This window comes from Ochotona curzoniae, unplaced genomic scaffold (assembly GCF_017591425.1).
Source record: "Ochotona curzoniae isolate NIBS_2020 unplaced genomic scaffold, NIBS_Ocur_1.0 contig_291, whole genome shotgun sequence".
Lineage (NCBI taxonomy): Eukaryota > Metazoa > Chordata > Mammalia > Lagomorpha > Ochotonidae > Ochotona > Ochotona curzoniae.
Genome location: NW_024465649.1, coordinates 4,622,955 through 4,641,506, shown reverse-complemented (window position 1 = coordinate 4,641,506; position 18,552 = coordinate 4,622,955). Strand labels below are relative to the sequence as shown.

At 45.0% G+C, this 18,552-nt stretch overlaps 1 protein-coding gene across 5 annotated transcripts in view; it reads left to right on the top strand.

The window, feature by feature from the left end:
* Positions 1-8,092: 8,092 nt before the first annotated feature.
* The window catches only part of ATG4C (autophagy related 4C cysteine peptidase), a 77,427-nt gene continuing 66,967 nt past the window's right edge, over positions 8,093-18,552 (top strand). For 2 of the 5 annotated variants that reach the window (XM_040978431.1, XM_040978437.1), the window contains exon 1: positions 15,843-15,997. The gene's annotated coding sequence lies outside the window, so the exon portion shown is untranslated. Of the gene's footprint in view, positions 8,167-8,312; positions 8,460-15,842; positions 15,998-18,552 lie in introns of those variants that run through there. The other 3 variants (XM_040978433.1, XM_040978435.1, XM_040978434.1) reach the window with 3 other exon arrangements.

Genomic DNA, 18,552 nt, shown 5'->3' with positions numbered 1-18,552 from the left:
AAGTGGAGCAGCTGGCACCCAAACAGGAGCCCATATGGGATCCTAGTGGATACAAGATGAGGATTTAGCCACTAGGATATCACAATGGGCTCCACAACATTCATTTTTACATTCTGCCAAATGCCACAGTCTGAAAAATGCCATTTGCCTGTCAGATATGCTTTCATGTAAAAATGCATTCTAGAAAAAAAAATGCCTAATTTAGCTGTCAACTAATCATATCCAGACAAACTTCTATGTTATGGAAGAACTGCTTTTTTCATATTTTCCATTTGGGTAACCAAAATTCTTGCATGTAATAATTGAGACTCAATAAAGGCCACTGTTCTTGTTAGCATAGGAGGTGGCACCATCGACAACCCTACTGAACTGCTGAACTATCAAAACCACTTGAGCAGTGCCCTCAGAGCATGCCCCACATCGGGGACCCTGGGATGGTTGAGAGGCTAGGTGTGGCTTCTCCACTTCTTTCTCCCCTTCCCCAAGACACAGCTCACAAATGGCTCAGCAGGGCCATAAACCTATCCCAGGCCATCCTACACCCATCCTGGTTCTCATGATCACCAGTTGGTGCTGAAGTCTAGATAGTTTGGCATGCCCCAGACCCAGTCCACACTTGTGCCGAGGGACACTGCAGCCATGTCCAGACCAGACCACATCTCCCACTCTGACCCCCGCACTCACCAGTGGGACCCACAACGCAGTCAGGGCGTCCCCGTGGCTCCCCAAGCAGGCCTGATCCCAGCCATTGATCTTGCAGTGCCAGTGGTTGCTGTGTCTCTCAGCTTGGCACAGCCCCTCTCCTGTCTTGGCCTTTACCTTTGGAAGCTGCAGCCTGGCTTAACCCAGCTGGTCCCCAGTCCCAATTCTTGATGGTGGGTGCTGCAACCTGGCCCTGCTCAGTCTGCACTCATCCATGGCTCATGCAAACTAGTAGGTGTTGCAGCCAAGCACAACATGACCTACATTCCATCCTATTTTCTGCATTTGCCAGTGGGCTATGATTTGCTTGGCCCTGTCTGTCCCCTCCAAAACCAGCTCACACACTTGCAGACGAATGGAGCTACCCTGCCCAGCCTGCCCAACACCCAGGTCTGGACCATGTGCTCAGTGGAAGCTATGACCCATTAGGGGAGCTTTTCAGGCTCCCTGCTTGGGCCACTCCCAGACCCAGATCTCAGGCACGGTTGCGGGTGCTCGGCCCTTACCTGGCATGGCCTTTGTATGAGTTGGTACAGCCCGGGCCGCTCCACACCCTGCTTTAGGGTGCCCATGCAGGTGCTGCAGGCTTGGACCTGCCTCACTTGTTCCATCCTCAGCACCAGTGAGCATAAGGGAGTTAGGTGGCCATACTTAGTTCAGCCCATCACCATCTCAAATTCCAAGCTAACCAGCAGGACTTGTAGTTCCTTAAGGTTGGGCCCGCTTGTCCACAACAGAATCCAACCCTGGATCTGGGTCTTGTTAGATGATGACTACTGATTGCCCACCCGCTGGTGGAATAATATCAGCAAGTTGTCCATAGTTGTAACAGAAGCTTTATTGGAAAATCTGCTCCTGGGCCCCCTTCATGCAGAGCAGAAGGAATAAGGAGGCGAAAAGGGCAGATGAGATACGTGTCCGGGAGTTTTGTACTCCTGTAGACACGTGGGCTGGCAAAGAGGATGTCTATACCCCAATTATGTAAGGAATGTCCGTTCAGGTGTGCCATTGGTCTGCTGGAATCCCACCAGGCAGGTGACTTAACTGGCTCCTGTGGCCCCTCCCATTCCAGACTGAAGCCTGGGAGACTTGCTGGGTCTGAAACAGATCCAGTCCCTCACCTCCAGTGCCCTGGGTAGCCATCAGTTCTCTTGTGTGCTGGTTGGTGTCATGGCACAGTCTGATGTGACCCATCTCCTGATTCGACATTCACTGTCAGGTACTGGGATCTAGCCCTGCTGGACAGGCCCCAACCATAGTTTGCATATGCGCTGGCATGTGGTTTGGATAGTCATAAGCATGTGGGTCATCTGATTTTTTTTTTCAGCCTTATTTTAAATATTTGTTTTATTTTCATTACAAAGTCAGATATACAGAGAAGAAGATCTTCTGTCTGATGATTCACTCCCCAAGTGACCACAATAGCCAGTGCCATGTCAATCCGGAGCCAGGAGCCAGGAACTTCCTCCAGGTCTCCCACATGGGTGCAGGGTCCCAAGGCTTTGGGCTGTCCTCGACTGCTTTCCCAGGCCACAAGCAGGGAGCTGGATGGGAAGTGGAGCAGCTGGGATTAGAACCAGTGTTCACATGGGATCCCGCCGCTTTCAAGGTGAGGACTTTAACTGATAGGCCACCGTGCCAGACCGGGTCATCTGATTTTTAACCAGTAGGAACATCATGTGGGTGAGGAGACTGATCATTTTGTCTGAATTTTCTTAAGCCTTGTCATCATTTATAGTCCATTTAAGTTGACATCTCAATGTCTTTTTTACTATTTGAACTTGTCTATTGTATAAAACATATTTTCTCCACATATTTATAGAATCATACTCTGTACTACACAGGGTCCAAAATGTCCTGTGGCTCCATCAGGATCTTGTTATTGTAGGACCCTGGCACTTTCATAACCATTTCCCAGTGAAGTCTACCCTCCTCTCCTGCTCCCAGGCCTTTCATTTGCTTTAATAAGCAGCCACTGATGAGGACATTAATCTTATGCAATTATAGTGATATCAGCTCATGAATCAAGATTGAGTTCAAATTGCTATCCCTGAGTACTTACTGCAGAGTTACAGAGAGAGGGTGGGTTTGGGACAAGACAAGAGAGCTCTCACACTGCTGGTTCTCTCCCCAAATGGCAGCAATGGCCAGGGCAGGGCCAGCCTGAAGCCAGAAGCCAGGAGCTTCTTTTGGGTCTCCTATGCGGGTGCAGGGGCCCAAGGTCTTACATCACTCTATGTTATTTTCCCAGGCAATCAGCTGTGTCAGAAAAGGAATAGCTGGAGCTCAAACTGGTACCCATATGGGATGGTGGTGCCATAGGTGGAGTATTAATCCACTACACCACAGCACTGGCTCCTATCCCAGAGTGTTATGGCACATAGCTAGCCTTTCTTTGGTTGTTTGTTGGGTCCTATAAGCATGAGAATTGTCAAACTTTCATTGGCTATATGTACACACATACATAGTGTTTTCCTCAATAATTTTATTGGAAGAATGAGTTTATGTTATTTTATTTCAAGGAAAATATAGCTGGATTGCTTTTGCCATGGTCTTAAATTTTTTTCTGTATAATCTGAATTGATAGCTCCTGTGAATACAGAAAAGCCCTTGCAATATGCAACCGCTCTTTCCCATGAGACTCAGTGTCCCTAGACGTGATGGACCGACCACACACTCCAAGAGGTATCACCTGCATTTACTCCCCATTGTGCTCCTCACACTGAGGCTGGTGCTTCTTGAGCTGCCTTGGAGGAGGGTATCTACTGTGGGGTGGAGGCAAGACACACCAGAGAACCCTGGGATGGAGGTGGGATGTAAGCCCCCTGCTGCTAATGGGGCTGCGAAGGCCCATCTCCAGCTTCCCTGTGCCATAGTCTCAGGATCCATCCTTATGGAGTACAGATCTACACGGATTGGCCCAATGATTTCCCTTATTATAAAGCTGACAGATCCAGGCCCGATGGCATGACCAGAGGCTCAGGAACAGCAGGAGTCAGGCGTGCAGCTGGAGGTCCTTTCACTAGAGCTGTACACTGTGCACAGATGTGGCCTGTTTGCCTGCAGTTAAAACACCTTTGTGTGCATTCACTCACAGCAGTGGCCAGGGACAGACCCTGATAAGAGTTGCCCATAACCTGACAGGTATGTACTATTTCAACTAAAGTACCACTCCTTTTAAGGCATGCCATGGGCCTCGGGAAATACTTGTTGACATTTTCATAAGCAAGCTTGTCTCAATAGGATCTCTCTTGTAGGAGAGGTACTCCAGCCACAAAATTTGTAAAAAGGATCCTAAGGGCCTTGAAAAAATTTGTAAAGCTTCCTGGCAAGTCACCCTTGGGCAAGGCCAACCAAGTGGCCTGGCCATTCTCCCTGATGGTCCCCGTCCTCCCAACATGTCAAAAGTGAAGTGACCCCGGTTATTTCTATTTTCCCTATCTTGTTTTCATGCCTGTTCATGGTGTTTCCTTTTCCACAATAAGTAATCCTCTCCATCCAAGCAAAGCATGCCAAGTGCATCCAGTCAAGAGGCATTACCCAGTCTCCTGGCCTGGGTCCTGGGGCCTGCCTACTTGGTGGGTGTTGGGTTCATGAGCCCCAGGAGTGGGGGATCCAGTGGGGCTTGGGTTGCCTGACCCAGGGGTGGGGGATCCAATCATGCTTGGGATGCTTTGCCTGGGTCCTTGGACTCACCTGCAAGAATATGTTCTACTTAATGAAAAAGGTGGAGCAGTGGACACAGGCCCTGTTGTAAAAGAATATGGCAGTACATTTGATGCTGTAGCAGAAGGAGAACAGAACTAACTGGACAACTACCCCAAACAAACAATGACAGCAAAAAATCCTGGCGAATGGAGCCAATGGTCATTGGGAGGGTGATGTCATCCTTGGATCGGTGAAATAGGCAGCATTTCAGAACTATCCAAGCCACTTGGACAGAACCCTCAGAATACGTGCACACTGAGACTCTGGGTTGATATGAGGTGGCGATTCCTCTTCCCTGGGTGCTGGGATGTGCGGAAAGTTGTGAGTGGTTTCCCCCTTTGTGTTTCCCCTTCCCCCTCAGGAACAAGAAGAAATGGCAAATTTGGAAACAATGAGTTCACCCAGTTTTCCTTAAACCTCTATCTTTCCCACCCTGATCAACCATGTAATCATTATAAAAATTAAAATAAAAAAAAAACAGGCATTACCCAGCACACCAAGATCCTTTTACACAAGGGCAGTCATGAAGGCTGCATTTGCTCCACTCCATTCTCCTGTAGGCTGTTTTTAAAATTTATTTTTATTGGAAAGTCAGATATACAGAGGGGAGGAAAGACAGAGAGGAAGATCTTCCATCTGATGATTCACTCCCCAAGTGAGCCCAATGACCACAGCTGAGACGAACTGAAGTGTAGGAGCCGGGAGCTTCTTCTGGGTCTCTCATGTGGGTGCAAGGTCCCAAGGCTTTATAACATCCTCGACCACTTTCCCAGACCACAAGCAGGGAGCTGGATGGAAAGTGGGACTGCCAGGATTAGAACCAAAGCCCATATGGATCCCAGCATATGCAAGCTGAGGACTTTAGCAGCTAGGCTACCACACCAGGCCCCTCTATCAGCTTTTAAACAATGTCCAACCCAAACCTGTATAGTCCCCAATAATTTGGTTAGCATTTTGTGGAACAGGCCTCAGTTACTGGAACAGCTAATCTGTTGTCTCAATCCATCTTGTTAGCATCTTCCCTAACCACCTGCTGAAATGTGGTTTCAAAAAGTCTGGAGAGAAACGTGTTTAAGACTCAGCTCCTGCCTTTTAGAAAGTGTGTTCAACTATTACAGCGTCGCCGTTAACAAGCGCTTGCTGTGTCCCTCAGAGGCAGTGGCATACCTTTCCATCCTGGTAAAGCTCTCTTCTGGTTTCCGTTTTCCTTTGGACGCGTCTCAGTTACCAAAGCTGTGTTTCTAGCTGCTTCTGGCGCTGAGGCAGAGGGCTCAGTTCATAGTGCCACCGACAGGGCGTGTGTCGCACGGAGATGACCTCTTGGGAAGCTGGCAGCTGATCAGGAAATCTCAGGCAAATTTAGAGAAATCCAGTCGCGCATTACCACTCTAAGAATCTCTTCACAAAATGTAGCGTCTGTTCATAAGTTAGGTACTCCTTTAAACTCTCTCCTGTCTTCATTGAGCTGTTCAAATTCACAGTTGATCATTGGAACTGCTTTAAAAATGCATGAATTAAATATTTAGCATACTTCAAAAAGATTCTCTGATACTAATAAGTGAATGTAGGGCCTGGAGCGACAGCCTAGTGGCTAAATCCTCGCCTTGCATGTGCTGAGATCCTTCATGGGAGCCAGTTCGTATCCTGGCTGTGTCACTTCCATTCCAGCTCCCTGCTTGTGGCCTGGGAAAGCAGTAGAGGATGGCCAAAACCTTGGGATCCTGCACCTGTATGGGAGACCCGGAAGAAGCTCCAGGCTACTGGCTTTAGAAGTGGTCAGGGCAGGCAGGGCTGCAGGAAGTGTGAATGAAATCGAGTGAGTGTTAATACGGGGAGGGGCTGCAGTGTATCCGAGCTATACTCCTGTTGCGGCCACTCGGGGAGTGAACTAGTGCATGGACGATGTTTCTCTCTCTATCTCCTTCTCTTGGTATATCTGCCTTTCTAGTAAAATATCTTTTACAAGTGAATGTAACTATGTGCTTTTTTAAAAAAAAATTACAAACATCTAAGAGTACCAGGTAACCTAATACAATGTCAGCCTTGCCTTTGAATCATTCCAAAGGGACTGTCCCTTCGCACTAGAATCACATTGTTTGCTTTTTTACTATGGAAAGCAGCAGACTGTTCTCCATAACTGTAGATTTTAAATATTTACAGGCTAGTGCTGTATAACTTAGCACATTGGAATCAAAAAGCAGTTTGTATGGTAGCCGTCAGTGGCGTCCTGTCAGTGTTACAGAATACACTGTCCCTCCGGGATGTCTGTGTGAAGCGGCAAAGACGGGAGGTTATTCTACAGCCTTGGCCCAACCCATTAAGATGTGCAGTATACACGTGGCGATGTTTTTTTTAATATCATAGAGTAGCCTTAAGCATCCAAACACTGGTCCCGGTGCAGTGGCGTAGTGACTAAAGTCCTCAGCTTGAACGTGCCAGGATCCCATATGGGTGCTGGTCCTAATCCCGGCAGCTCCACTTCCCATCCAGCTCCCTGCTTGTGGCCTAGGAAAGCAGTTGAGGATGACCCAAAGCCTTGGGACCCCGCACCCGTGTGGGAGACCTGGAGGAAGTTCCTGGCTCCTGGCTTCAGATCGGCACAGCACCGGCCATTGTGGTCACTTGGGGAGTGAATCATCAGACAGAAGATCTTCTTCTCTGTCTCTCCTCCTCTCTGTAAATCTGACTTTGCAATAAAAATAAATAGATCTTTTAAAAAAAAAACAAGGTTTTTTTTTTTTTAAAAAAGAATCCAAACACTGTTTCTCGTGGCCTGCTAATGCACAATGCCAAGAATAATATATACATATTCATTCTTGTAGTTCAAGTCTATATGGAAGTTACAAAAAGGCAAGCAGATGGTTTGTTAAATACATGCTATCTCCTCTTATATAAAATCATAACGATTTCCGTATTTCAAAATACAGAGCCGCTACTTATACAAGTTATACAAGACATAATTTTCAGTTGCTCATAGTAATAAATGTTCCATTTATGACCCCGTCATACTTTTTGCTTGATTAGTTAACTGGCCTCCACCACATCAATAGGAACTGTTCTAGCTACCGGAATAAAAATACTAAAAATAATTTAATCACCGCATACACTGAAGAACGGAAAACCCAAAGTTTGTTTTTGAACTCCTTCATACCTCTTCCTTCTGGAATACTTCACTTCCACGTGGCTCAGTGCGGTACACAGAATGTGAACTGTTTACTGTTAGCTATTACTATAATGGACTGCACCTCAGTAGCAAGTCTCAGAGTCTGCTCGAACAAATATCCGGGGTCCCGCAAAAATGAAGAAAGGATTACACTTGCCAATAATTTATAATTTTCTTTAAGAATCCTTACGAGCGATGGTACGCTTTCTGTCATAAAGTCTGTAAAGGCTGTCGCTCCGTTTCATTCAAACCTGAATGTGGAGAAGCAGCCTGTTGTTGTCTTCCTACCACTCTGCAGCCTGCGGCCCGTGCCAATGAGGCTTGGAATACCTGCAGAAACACTCAGTGTTTCACTACCAACGTGCGGCTGGGCAGGAGGCGTCTGCGGGTCAGGGACAGGGAGGCATGGACAGGCGGTGCCTGCTGGATCTTGTAGTTCCTCGGACCCAAGCTTGCTCACGACTGCGCACGGCATGCTGGTAGTTGAAGTCCGACTATTTAAGAAGCTCTGAAGCCGCGCGAACGCGGCTTGTTCATCAGAGAAACCTGCTGCTCGACGCACGCTGTGTTGGGTGTCTGCGCTGGCCGCTCGGGTGGGTGAGGGCTTCTTGTGGCGGAGGGGAAGGTGGGGCAGCGCCGCGCGGAGGCCCGTGCCCGCCGCCTGCCCGCAGCCCCGGTGCCCCGGAAGTGGCTGCCGGCCGGCGCTCGCGCTACGGCGGCCGCGGCGCCGAGGTCTCAGGCAGCTGGTGGCGGGTGCGGGCTGCGGTGTGCCCGCGCGCGGCTCAGCGTTTCCCGGGCTGGTGGCGGCTCCCGCGCGTCGGTTCCCTTCTCCGGCCCTCCTGCGACGACGGGGAGGCGTCGAGCCGAGGCCGACGGGGGCGCGAAGGTTGGGCTGGAGTGGTGGGTCCCTGGGGAGCGGGAGGCTTCGCTGAGGGCCAGCTCCCCGGTTATCCGAGGGTTCTGCCCACTCCCTCGGCTGTCGGCTCAGGCCGCGGTGTCTTGGGACTGCTCGCCGCCCCGTCCTCCGCCGAGGGCAGCCGCTCTTAGGTGTCCCAGGCACGACCTTCAGGTCCCCTGAGCTGTCTGTCGCCTGTTGCTGGGTCACCCCCCACGACCCCTTTGCTGTGGTTTCTGTCAGCTCTGTCTCCTCCCAAAGCCTTTTTAAGAGGAAAATGCAGCAATCAGATTCCCAAGGACTTGATCATCTCCGTCGTAGCCCCTTCCTCCTTTCAGTCTTGGTTACTGCTTCCAGCGGTGACACAGGTGCGGCCGCCCCTCGTTGACTTCATTCACTCTTCCCGCAGCCCTCCCTGCCCTGACCACATTTAAAGGTTGGACGTGCAGAGGACTGCCTTTTCTTAGGCTGACTCTGAATTCTGGATTTCACCTGTCACCGCAGCCTGACTGCGGTTCTTACTTTTTTCCGCTCACTTTTTGATTTTGTGTGGTTTTCCCCCTTATGGGGTTCACGGATATCCTGTCATTAGGTGGTACCTGGGCCTACAGCTTTTTATAGTTGAATTGCATATACGGTTTCTTTTCTTCCTTTTTTTTCTGCTTGAACCACAAGTATTGTGTTGAATTTTTGTGATGATTTTGTGTCAGTTAATAGCTGAGAGACACAAAGAAATGATTGTTGCTTGCTTGTGATTTGTTGTTACATGTTATGTCAGTGAAAGTTCCCCCAGCCCTCAGGGATTGGGAAGGCTTTGGAAGTTAACTTCTGCACTTTTTGAGTTAGAAAATAAAAATCAAATAAAATAAGAATAAAGCAGAGTTTCTTATTAACCAATAATCTGATGTTATTTTGAATTATCAGCACATCTGCTATAAAACTTTGAAACTTAAGAGATAAAAAGTGACCAGTATCCAGACTTGCATAATTTAGTCAGGCATTTGAAAACCGTTTAATTATGCTCCTTTTCTGTAGAATGGATGCAAGTGTCTGTGTGGTAGCTGATTATGAAGTGTTGACAGCCGTGGTGAAGCGCATTGGACTGTATCCAGTAAAGTTTTGTAACCAGGAATTCTGTACTGTGTTCAGGGAACGAACGATGTACCACCAATGAGTTTGCAGTGTCTCGTCTGTTATTACTGCTCTGTAGAGATTCTAATAGTAAGATTATTAATCAGTAAAATCCCGAAATAACTTCTGTTAAGTTGCTTTTATTTCTAGTTAATCTGAGGTGTTTTCAGCTGTGATTAAGATTTGGCGCTATGTATAAAGTATTTCAGAATCAATTCAGTTAGGGGAATCTTTTTTAGAGAAAAGGATGAGAAGCTAGATGTGATTTGAACTTTTTCTATTTTTCTTGAGATTTTATTCATTGATTGGCATTTTTTTGAATACTTACTGGTATTTAACAAAATCACCAGTAACTTACTGAGTAGAGTGTCTGCTTGCTGTCTGGTGCTAGGTCCTTTTAACACGTGAGCTCAGTTAATCACAGCTGCTCAAACTGCTGAATATTGCATCCAGCTGGTAAGCAAGCAGGAACTCCCGAGTCTTCAAGTTGTTTCATCTTTTTCTTTCTGACTCGTCCTACTGTAAATGCTTGTTCTGATCTCTGAAATCTGTACATTCATTCAACAAAGGCGTGCCGGGTAGCAGTTATATAGCAGAGACCCTGAGCCGGGGGAGGAAACAGCAGCAAGCATCAAAGACAAGGCAGGTTTGTACCCTAGCAGAAGGCCTTCAGGAAGCAGGAAATACGGCCAGTGTGCAGAGGCCTTTAGTGTTTTATGGTGGTGGAATAAGGTTTCAGGAAGAAAATCAGGCAGACTTGCTTGGTGGATAAGGGTGTGAGGTAGGTGACAGATGATTTCAGAAAGACACACAAGATGAACCATGAGGGGGAGAGGTTAGAGGGAGGGCCGGGTTAGTAGACTGCTTTATATCTTGTTTTCTTACACATTGAAGGTGCACAGCATTGGTTGAATTTGAAAAGATACTGTTTAAATGTATAACTGACAAGAGCTCTGTTAGGAGATAGCAAGATGTTACATAGATCTAGAGTGATTATCCTGTGAATGGAAGACAGGAGTGGACTTGAGAGCTGTGAGTTACTGAGTGTTGGGGAGAGGTGGTGGCCATGCGAGGAACGAGGCCAGCTTACCTGGGAGTGGATCTTGTTTGATCCTGTGAAGTGGATTGGAGATTCAGCTGTCTCATTAAACACGACTCTGTCTTAATTCGAAGATGCACCGATTTTATCAATTACTCTGAGAAAAAATGCTGGCGATGAAATAGATCAAGGTTGTCAATTGTAAGATAATATGTTAATTTCAAACTTAAAAATTGTAAAATTGTGTGGTCTGGAATTGTTGACCTATTATTGCTTATAATGCATGGTGGTCTTTTAGGTTTGTTCTGGACTGCTGATTAAATTTGTAATCTTGGACAGTCATTTAATCATTTAACATTTATTAACTGTGTTGTCTCCTATGCCACTTGGTGTGGCAGTGAGTCGTCTACACTCACACAACTTACCCTGTAACACGGGAGGCAGGTACAAATCAAATAACCAAGGAAATCTAAAGCTGCAGTGATGATACGTCTGTTTAAAGAGACTCAATGCTGTTTATACAGAGGAAAACCTTGTTGACAGAGGGGCTGAGGGTGGAGATGAGCAGAAGCTAACTGGGAGATTGGTGAGATAGCCAGGATGAGAACTGGCACTATTCTGGATAAGGTAGTGGTGGACATGGATCAGTGGAAATAGATGGTTTCCAGAGAAGAATAGCAAGTGGAACTGGTTGATGAGCTAGACAAGGGGGATGCGGGAGAAGATGCCATTGGCTGCCCTGGGGTTTTCTGGTGAGGCAGTTCACTGAGAGAGGTCCAGACTTGGTGTGTATGTGTGTGTGTGTGAGGGGGATGGGCATGATATGCATTTTGATACTTTGTTTTTATTGTGGCAATACTTTTTAAAAGATTTATTTATTTTTACATATTTTGAGATCCCTGCATATATTCTGTAATACAGCTTTTTTTTTTTTTTTTTGTTCAGTGACTTCAGTCAGTGTTTGCATTGTTGGTTGCTGAAGAGTGATTTCCCAGGGCTGTCTTCAGAGAAGAATTGTTCCTCCTCACTCCTTTTATATTAGTGTCACTCCTTCACTCCTGCATACCTGAGATTGTCTAATCAAAATTTTTGCAGTGTCTCATCTTCATTTTTTGTAATTAAGTTATTGTAAATTTGGCCTGTGGTGGTCCCTGTAAGCTGTTTCTGTGGCATATAGAAGTGTCCACAGTGATATTTGAACATTTTATTTTTTTTCTGGGTGTATTAAGGAGTCTTTATTAACTAAGCTTGGCAGTGGTAGGGCCCACTAGAAATTAGCAAATGAAAAGTCACCCTAGCAGTCTAGTCTGAATGGAAGCCCTGAGAAGAACAAATGGTCAGTACCATGACACCCTTCTGTTAAACAGATGGTTTATGTTCCAGCTTCCCCAGCAATATAAATTATCTTAAGACACGTGCAGTGAACAACCTGGACAAACTTAAAAAGCTGCAAACATTCGCCTTTTCCTGGCTTCTCTGTCCACATGTTTTTGCTACTAGGCTTTACCTCTTCTGGAACTCTTGAAAAGCGCACAAATTAGAAATGTGAAACATGTTAGCTTTTGCAACTTCACTGATTGTCCCAAGCAATGAGCAGAGGGAGAGAAATCCAGACCTATGTGAGCCATGCTCAGAGGCTACCTGTCCACAGGAAGCCAGAGAGCAAGTGGTACTGGGCAGGCCTAGGGTCAGAGTGCAAGAGCTCCAGGAGTGTGTCACCAAGAGAGAGAGCCCCTCCATACGTGGGTCTTGATGGGGGCTTGAGAGGGGCGTGGTTATGCCACAGCCTGAGGCTGCAAATTAGAAATGAAGATCTGGTCATGGACAGGGTAATTGCTACTGGGGTAACATTGTTTCTCGGTGTTTTAAGTGGGCACACCCACACATTTTGAAGAGAATGAGTTAATATGGTGCTTTCAAATGAAATTCAGTGGTACAGAATTTTGTTTACCCTGCTTCAATTCATACTTGTGACTCCTTTTTCCCAAAGGGGGACTTTTGGTTCTTGACTGTCTCACTTATGTATTCAGTTAATCCATCCTATAACACATATTACGTAGTTTTGGAATTAATAGATTACTGCTGTCCCCAGTAACAAATCTACCAAATAAAGATTTCTTTGTTTTACATTTTTGGAATATATCCCGCTGAAGGTGTCTGATGATGTGAGTAGGGGTTCAAAGCTGTGTGAATTTTTTTCTCTGAATATGGTATCAGTTTTAAACAAAGTTAAATGTTTACTAAACTGCTTTTTAACAAGATTCCACAAAGTCATCTGTAGAACTAATATTATGAATATAATTAAGGCATTCTAATATATAGTTGTACAGAATTCTGTAACTGTTATATTAGCTGAAGAACTTATCATTCTAACTGTAAGGATTATAAATTTGTAGCTCTTTTCTCTAATTGATGTTAAATTTGGGATGACAAGAAAAATTACATTAAGTAGTTCCATTTGTCAGCCAAAACAATTGTGTTTGTGAGCATTTTAAACAATGCTTGTCGCCTGACTGATGACACAATTCAAGCATCAGTCTGTAACAATAGACTTAGTTGTTGACTTTAATTCATTTGTGATACTTAACTAATTCGTAAGTAATGTTTGATGTTTTCTTGTACTTATTTCCAGAAAAGGTTTCTTTTGTTTGTATGTTCTTATCCTTTTATTTAGAGGCTATTAGTTATGATTGTATTTTATCCTGCGATATTATTCGTATGTGGATATTCTCATTAGAAAGAGAAAAAAGTATTTCTCTTAATATTGCCACACTTTGTATCTGTAGGATGAGATATAATCATTTTACCCTTGTGTGTAGTTAGTTCTGTCCGTCTTGCTTATTAGACTGTGAGGGCAGGAACAGAGTGTGATGGCTCCTGGTGTCTTTTTTTGCTGCTGTGTAAGAATAATTACTTTGATGCTTTATGTTTAAGCCGCAGATACTTTGTTAGATTCAGTAAGAGACATTTTTCCTGGGAAGACTAACTGCTGATATGGGACTTGGAAAATACTACATCTTACTGATTACAAATTTCAAAATCGCTTTTTGTCCTCCTGAATTCCCTACAGCCTTCTGCACATGGATTCCCTGTCCCTGGAAGTGGTGTACTCCTGACTTCAGCCTGCAGGCTCCGAGACATGGTCTCCTCTCTGGGCATAGAGGCACACAAATGTTTATTGTCGGTTGCTAGTTCTGTCATCTTTTACCAGTACCCTGACTGAGGTCTTTTTACCCCTCCTACAGACTTTTAATTAGTTGGAGGAAATGGGGGTGATAATGTGGAGAATATTGTAGGGGAAAGGAAATGGGAAATATGAACAAATAGTTTCAGAAGGCACAGCAAGAACCAATTAGAATTAATAAATATAAGGAGACAGTTCTGGCTCCATAAAGTATATTTTTAGCAAGTATAGTTGTTAAAAGTATCAGGTATAATGTAGCTAATATGGATAATTTAGAACAGTTATTTTGGTGGAGCGTAAGCAGTTTAGAACATTGTCAGGTGGCAGGGATTGTAGGGCAGTGGTTGCAAAGCCTGCAACCTATTCCAGAGTGCCTGGGGTCAGTCCTGCCTACCTCCTGCCCAGCTTTCTGCTGACGTGCACCCTGGGAGGCAATGGGTGTTGACTCAAGTTCTTGAGCTCCTGCAACTCATATTGGCGGCCTGCGTGGAGTCTGGATCTTTGCTTCAGCCTGGACCAGCCCAGGGTGGCATGAATATTTGGGAGGTGAAGCCAGGCAGTGTAAGAGCTCTCTCTCTGTCTCTCCCTCTCTTTCCCTCTGCTACCTTTTAGACAAAGAAAAATAGATTTGAAAAATTATCAGATGTTTAAGCTTAACAGTTTTTCAACTTAGTGCAGCGCCCATTAGTGAGCTCCTGTTCAAGAATTGTTGAGTGGAAGATTGATAGATGCTTTTGGCTTCTTTTTACTGTGGGTAAGGAGGCTAGTTGAACCAGATTAATAGTGATTGATTAGTGAATCTGAACCAAGAGCAGACCAGATTCCTTGGGACAGGAGTGGGCTTCCTCTCCCCACCCCCACTGTTCTTCATCTGTGCACCATTGGTTAGGGGATTTCACAGACTGTTGGAATGTGCTGTGTGAGACAATGGTCAAGAATTACTGTTAAAACTTACTCGTTCCTACATGTTTTGTAAATTGCCTTGCAATCCTGAGGTTGTGGCAATCCTTCAATTCTTGTAGGAGTTGGTTATATTTTGTCGATTAGACGGTTTGTCCTGATGTGTAGCTTCTTACGTGTAGACTGCATGTTTCATTGCTTGGGAAGTTTGATACTTTAAAATATGAAGGCTTGTGGTTTCCTTGTGCTTTTTGGGAGTCTGTGTTAGAAAAATCAACTTTCTGTTCCTCTGTCTTCATACCCTTAGAATTCACACAGTGTGTGTCTGTGACCTCAAAATAAGTGTGTGGGTGGGGTGTGGGGTGTTGTTACCCCGCCAGTCATAAACAGTGGGTAGCAGCAGACACCTGTGGCTGTTGTCTGATTTAATGCAGGCAGACACTGTCTTCTTGTAGATCCCACAGACTAAGCGCCAGTGTCCAGGACTGCTTCTTGATCCCTGACCTCAGAGGCCAGTCACGATCCCATGCTGTTTTGCCTGAGCTTGTGTCTAGCCAGCTCTAATTTGGGGGTCTTCCAATCCTGATTAGGTTCATTTAATTTTCTTGAATTGCTTACAGAACTTGCGGAAGTACTTGTACTGGTTTGTTCAAGGGTATTACAAAGAATCCAGCTGGCGAGGTGTGAAGGAGGGGGCCTTGGAGTATCCACGGGTCCTTCCAGGAACCTCTATGTGTTGAGCTCTGTGGAAGCTTTCTGAACCCTGTCCTTCTGGGTTTACATATGCACTGTTATTTATAACAGTTATAGTTATTACATATGCTGGCTAATAGACCTGCTCACATTCTTCTTGGTTCCTTTGTGTGGCATTTCTTCTTCTGGGTTATAGAACATGACCTGTTCTGAAATGAAGTCTGATCTATCACTGGGCAAGGTTGGTCAGAAAATGACGTGGAAGATGAGTGTTTCTAAGAGCCACATTTGGGAAAAGAAAATGTAGATTCTGTCACCTGCCTTTGGGGAGGGAGTTATGAATTGGGTACTATGGAAACCAAATATAATTATAAAACATAAGTTAGCATTTATTTATTAAATCATACTATTATGTTCTTACAGATGATCTTCAGGCCTAAGACATTGTTTTGCTGGTCTTCCCTTCAGTGAGGTCATTTAGACTTTTTGTCCCACAGGGACTGCACAGCGTGTGAACCTGTGATGTGCCCATGTTGGTACCACCGGCATGTGTGAGGACCTTTGGAGAAGTCCTGTGTGAGGGTAAGAAGAACGCCTACGTGTTGTGTTACCTGTGGGGTTCTTTGATGCAGTGTCAGTCTGGGTAGCTGGAGAACCCTAAGGAGACCTAGGAACGTGTGTAAGATGTAGCTTTGGGACAAAGCTATCTTATTGGTGGCTTGGCTTCACCTTTTTAGTCCTCTTTTCAAGGTAGTTTCTGAACACGAATATACTGGCTTTATTGTGTTGTTCCTTTTGCGAATTTTTCCATCTTTATGTCTCATTGTCATCTACTTTTCCATAACCATTAGCTCTAAAAGTGTTGATCCACATAAATCATCATTATTCTTTTGTTTGTGTTTGCCAGTTTTGTTTTTGGTAAGTATACTTGGTTTTTGAGTAGCAGCTCAATGCATGAAGATAGAAGATGGGAAAGTATAGGAAATAGAGGAGGATATAAATGAATCATTAATTGATTTCTCTGTAGATAAAGAACTGAGATGCAGAGAAGACATAGATACTTGGAGTGATAGCCCAATGTGTTGAGAGACCTTCAAAATCTGATAATGGTTTGATATTTGTTGTAGAAGGTACAAGCAAGTAGAAAATGTTAGAATAAATTACAGCAGACCTCACAGTTCAGTTGATTTATTGATTTAGTTAAAAGCACATAAATTATTTTTGCCAATGGAACTGTGTCATGTCATAATAAAATTAAAATAATTATTTAAAAAGATTTATTTATTTGAAAGAGTTATAGAGAGAGAAAAGGAGAAATAGAGAGGGACTTTCCATCTGCTGGTTCACTCTCCAAATGTCCAAAATAGCCAGAGCTGAGCCAGGCTTCAGCCAGGAGCTTCTTCCAGGTCTCCCATGTGGGGTGCAGGACCCAGGGACTTGGGCCATTTTCTGCTGCTTCCCCAAGTGCGTTAGCAGAAGCCTGAATCAGAAGGGGAGTAACCACAACTCGAATAGTTGCCTGGATGGAATGCAGGCTATATAGTTTAACCCTCTGCCCTACAGCACTGGCCCCTGTTTCAGAAATTCTGAATGGGTATCTGTCTTTAAGCTTGCTACACAATATCATTTTAGGAAGATGTACACATAGATGCAAATCCCAGAAGTCTGCAGTGTTTTTATGCTTTGTGCTGCGTGACTAAGATATGCTGTATTGAATCAGTCTAACAGTGTGTCAGTTTATACTTACCACTTAATAACTTTGCTTTTCCATAAGAGCAGCTACTGTGGAGAGAAAGGGAGGAAGGAAGGAAAGGAGGGAAGAAAGGAAAGAGAGAGAGAGACATAGACAGAGACAAAGAAAGGAAAGGAAGAAAGGAAGTGTGAGGAAGCATTTAAGGGTGTGTGAGGGAGCGTTTCCATTCTCTGGTTAACTCTGTAAATGGTTGCAGTAGCCCAACTCTGCCAGGCTTGAATCAGGAGCCAGGAACCCCCATCTGTGTATCCCGCTTGGGTGTTAGGAACTCAAGTTCTTGGACCATTATTTGCTGCCTCCTGGGTGCATTAGCAGGAAGCTGGTCTGAAAATGCAGTTAGCCAGGACTGGAACTGGCACTCTGAGATGATATGCAGTCAGCTCTACCAAAAGACTTCCTTGCATGCATGGCATTGGTTGGAAAGGTTACTCTGGGGTGGGGCAGTATCCTAGAGGCTTAAGTCCTCGCCTTGCATGCTCGGGGATCTCATAAGGGTGCTGGTTCATGTTTTGGCTGCACCACTTCCCATCCAGCTCCCTGCTTCTGGCCAGGAAAAGCAGTGGAGGACGGCCCAAAGCGTTGGGATCCTAGTCTGAAGTGGGAGATCTGGAAGAGGTTCCCGGCTCCTGGCTTTTGATTGGCTTAGCTTCAGCCATTGTGGCCACTTGGGAAGATCTCTCTCTGTCTTTCCTTCTCTCTGTGGATCTGACTTTCCAATTAAAATAAATAAATCTTTAAAAAAAAAAAAAAAGAGAGGGCCCGGTATGATAGCCTAGTGGCTAAAGTCCTCGCCTTAAATGTGTTGGGCTCCCATATGGGTGCCGGTTCTAATCCTGGCAGCTTCACTTCCCATCCAGTTTTCTGCCTATGGCCTGGGAAAGCAGTCAAGGATGGCTCAAAGCCTTGAGATCCTGCATCTGCGTGGGAGATCTGGAAGAGGCTCCGGGCTCCTGGCTTTGGATTGACTCAGCTCCGGCTGGTGCAGCTGCTTGGGGAGTGAATCAATGGTTAGAAAATCTTCCTCTCTGTATATCTGACTTTGCAATAAAGATAAATAAATCTTTGAAACAAAAAAGAATAAAAAAAGGAAAGTGACTTTGAAAATAGTACCTGTGTTTCAGTAATTTTCTTATTAAATGCTGTAAGTCTGCTTTACAGAAAAACTAGTTTACACTCACTCTTTCATGTCCTTAGTCTTATAGTTTGGCAATCCATCCCACCTACTAGATTTATCTGGTTTTTTTTGCATGATAGAATAAGGTAGAGTTTTCTTTAATGCTGTAGCTTTGAATTAAAAATAGATTGTCAAAATCTCATCTAAACTATGAACAACAGCACTGAGGACGGTGGTCAGATCTGGTGTGATACGCATTGTAGAGAATTG